This window comes from Lactuca virosa, chromosome 3, assembly GCF_052849685.1.
Source record: "Lactuca virosa cultivar CGN04683 chromosome 3, Lactuca_virosa_CGN04683_v6, whole genome shotgun sequence".
NCBI classification, from domain to species: domain Eukaryota; kingdom Viridiplantae; phylum Streptophyta; class Magnoliopsida; order Asterales; family Asteraceae; genus Lactuca; species Lactuca virosa.
Genome location: NC_136428.1, coordinates 327,897,074 through 327,901,543, shown reverse-complemented (window position 1 = coordinate 327,901,543; position 4,470 = coordinate 327,897,074).

Here is a 4,470-nt window from a genome sequence, read left to right as displayed (position 1 = left end):
TAACGAACAGAAGTCCAAATAATAAAAAAAACGTATTATATATGAATTGACACATACATAGAAAACGTACATAAAAATAAGCACGAAAATGTAAAAATAATTACGTCGAAAGCAGACAAAATCGAATATATACAGACATAAACAAGTAATTTTCTTTTAAATTAACGAACGAATATTCTAAATACACATAGAAATGTTGGCTATCTTGAATTTATATACCGACACACTATATAAAAATAAGCACATAAAATATCATTGCAATTATTGGTAGATAAATATACAAGATCATTAGCACTGATAAAATGTATTATTGTATTGATAAAATGTATTTTTGTGACCAAACTTATATGTAGGAAATGTATATAAAAATAAGCACGAAAACATACATAAAACTTACGTCAAAATATAAACAATATCGAATTTATACCGATACACATATAAAAATAAATAAGTAATATTTTTAATGTAATGAACGGAAGTTCAAATAAACAAAATTGTATTATATATGCTAGGGTTCAGAATGTTTTAGTTGTGTCAATTTGTAACGCGCTCAGTTCGCATGTTTTGTATTGTCTATGTCTTTACTTAGTGTGAATTATTTAGTTCCAAATTCGCACATTATGTATTCTTAAGTTCGCAGTTTTTTGTTGGCTCAAGAATCCTTTATGATGTTCTTGTGAAGCCTATATAAATGAATGTTAGTTAGTGGAATGGGCTAGAGTTTTTGGCAGAATAGTTCTTTCATGTATCGAATTGTTCTTCTGGCTCATTAATGAAAGTCAAATCTTATTTACCTTATGTGTTCCTGTGAATCTCTTAATCATTTAAATCTTGAATCTAATCGTTCCATCAATTGGTATCAGAGCGGGAGATTTGGACTTTTTCAAATCTTGATTTTGTCGTTGTTCATCGTGTTTTTCCAGATTTGTTCATCAAATTCTAAATCTATTCCGCATTTTCCAAATCTCTTTGAAATTTGATCTTTAATTCCTTGTTTGAATCTTTCGATTTGATTCTAAAACTCTATTTCAAAGTTCATTGATCTGATTCTTGTTTCATTTCATTCAAAATGTCAAAAGAGGATTTACACTCAATTATGTTCAACCTACCAAGTAGTATCAGTTCGACATCGAGAATACCTATTCTATTCCCTGAAGACTATGAAGTTTGGATTCTTCACTTTGAATATTATGTTCTAGGTATTAAAACTCATGGATCTAGCATTTGGCACACAATCACAAAAGAAACATTCAAGTATTCCAAGATGAAGACTGAATTCAGAACTCAAGATAATTTTAACACCATTGTTGCTGATGACACTGAAATTGATTCTATATATAAAGACATTTTAATGTGAAAATTGAAATATTTAAGAATCATAAGGGTTGCTCTTCCTCCAAACACTTTTCGCTTGGTTAATTCTTATCAGACTGCAAAAGAGATACGGGACAGATTGAAAGAATTATATTCTAGAGATGCTGATCTCACTCATTCTCTGCAAGCATTACTTCTACCTGGATTTGGATCTATTGAGCACAAGTCCGATGAAACTAATGAACAAACAGTCAACTGATTTAATCATCTTTTAAGTCGTATGCTAAAACACAATTTTAAAAGAAAAGTCATTGAACAAAAGGTCAGGTTCATGAATAGTTTGAGATCATAATGGAAGTCAATTGTTTATACTTTTAAAGCTCACGAACAATTCAAGAATTACTCTCTTGCACAAACGTTTGGTATTATGAAGTCTCATGAAGATGAAGTGATGAAGGAATCAAAGTTGATTACAAGTTTTGGTTCATTCGCATTGGTTACAAAAAGTGAAAGTTCAAAGCAAAAGAAGACAAAGATTGTGGTTGAAGATTCTTAATCTGATATCTCAGACGAGGAGCTTACAAAAGAAGATAGAGTTTTGATGGTAACTAATCTAAAGAAAATTTTCAAAAAGAACTTCTCTCGTTTTAAAAATAACAACAAAAACGAATCTGATGGAAACAATTACAAGCAAGGAAGCTCAAACTTTAAAAAATCAAGAAGTGAAAGTTTTAAGAATTTTCAGAGAGATGATGAAAAGAAGGAGAAGAAGTTACTTGGTGATTCAGGATTTGACTACAACTATTTTCATGGAAAGAATCATTTTGCAAAGGAATGCTTGTTACTAAAATAGAATGAGAAGAAAGAAAAAGACAAAGATGAAGCCTATTATGTGAAGAAAATTGAAGAACTTCACAAGAATTCTAGCAAACCAGCTCTTGTGGTGACTGAAGACAATAGTGATGATGGAAAAATGGAAGTGTGGTTAACTGATTCAGAAGATGACAAAGTTTGTAGACCTACTCATGGTGATTGTTTGATCGCTAAGACTGAGAAGAAGAATAACGAATGTGGGTGTTTAATGGTGAATAGTGTCAGTTCTGAAAATCAAGGCTACTTTACAGATTAAGGAACAGTTTTTTATGCTAGTTTTTCTGCGAAGACTGTCAAAGAGCATGTATCTTAGTGCGAAAAGGTAATTGACAATGTACATTCTATTCTTAAATCTCTAGATATTCATATTTCTTGTTTTAATATCGAATTAACTGATTTGCATGATGTTGTTTATGATTTGAGTGATAGTTTAAAGAGAACACGCATAAGAAATTCGAATCTCGATGATACTCTTCGCAGGATCAATTCTAAGAATGAAGAAAGACGTATGCAGATAGAGGCATTGGAGTTAGATCTGGATAGGTCTAAAAATGATGTAATAAAGCTTAAGAAAGACAATCGGGTTGTTCTAATACAAAGAAATATTTTGTCTTATTACAAAACGTCTTTATACTAACATTACACATTTGCAACTTGATTGTGAGATAGGAAAAGGTTTGCATAAAATATTTTTACCTTTCTTAGAATTGAAAGAAGATGAAATTGATGCTGAATGTTATAGATGCGAATCCATGGTATCATCAAATGAACCATTTTGTGATTCTTACAAGGTTGGACTTGAGAAAATTGAAGAATACATTAAGTCCAAAGAAAACAAAAAGATGCTAAAAGATATTTTAACAGAAAATGACAAACAACAAATCAAAATCAATTCAATTAAGAAATATAACTTGTTATGCCAGAAATTAAGTTCAAAAGAAAATCTCAATTATGAGAATATGTCTGAATTTGATGAAAGAGAAACAAGTGAAATATCAGTTGAAAATGAAGTTGATTGTTCTGCTTTTGTGACAAATATTGAACAAACTAAAAGAAATTCAATTTTGAAGATTCAATCGAGTTAGAACAGTTTGTTCAAAATGATGGAATGAAACATTTAAAAGTTCAAGCAATAATTTTTCCAAAAATACAGAAAACTCCAAATCAAGTTTTTGTGAAAAAGGGACTTAAAAAAAATGAAACTTCGGAATTAATGTCAATGGTCAACCTTGATATTGCGAAAGGTTGTGAAGAATTCTTTTGGTCTGCACTAATTGACAATGTTGTTGAAACGAAAGGTTTTTCCAAATTAACCTCATGGAAAACCAAAGGGAAATATGTTTCGGAACCATTGAACAATGTGAAATTATAACAAAATGAAGTAGGACCAAGTGGAACAAAAGATGTTCCAATTGATATTCTAAAGGAAAACATGGTGAAAAGCAATTCCAAAAAGAAAACAAATGTGACATATCAAAAATTTGTTGAAGAAATAAAAGCAAAGAGAAGAGAAATGAATGCTAGATGTAAAAAGAATTTTTTTTGAAAGAAAACAGTTGTGGAAGAAAATGGAAATTGATAATAATGTTTCTTATTCTAAAAATAAAAATCAAAAGTTTATTGGTGCGATAAGAGTTTCTAATCAAAATACTAATTCACTCATTCTTTCAAAAAGTAAATTCAACTCATCAACAAAAACAAAGTATATTCCAAAGAAAGATGTGAAAGAACATGATGCTAATATCATAGCATATAAAGAAAAAAATAAAAGAGGAAGAAGAATTTTTTTTGGAAAAGATGGCACAAGAAAGAAAAGCAAATTCTAATCGAAAAACTTCTTTTGTTGAAATAAATCTTTGTGATGCGAAAACTCAAGTTTTCAAAATAGAAAAAGGGGTGAATAATACTTTGATCAGAAAATAATTTTGGATTGATAAAATAAAGATTTTTTACTGTTTCATCTTCTAAATCAAAGTTCTTATCAGGGCCCATGATGGTTTGGGTTCCTAAATATGCTTAATTTTGTAGGTGATATGTGTCGAGCAGTACGATTTGGAATGATACATTGATAAGGGTTGTTCTCGTCATATGACTGGAAGGAAATCACAACTAAGAGAATATCGGACTTTAAAAGATGGAGGAGGAGTGAAATATGGAAATAATGCAACTGGAGAATTTAAAGGATATGGAATGATAACAAATGGCGAATTCATAATTCATAAGGTTGCTTACGTAGAACGCTTACAACGCAATCTAATTAGTGTTTCTCAACTTGTTATAGGT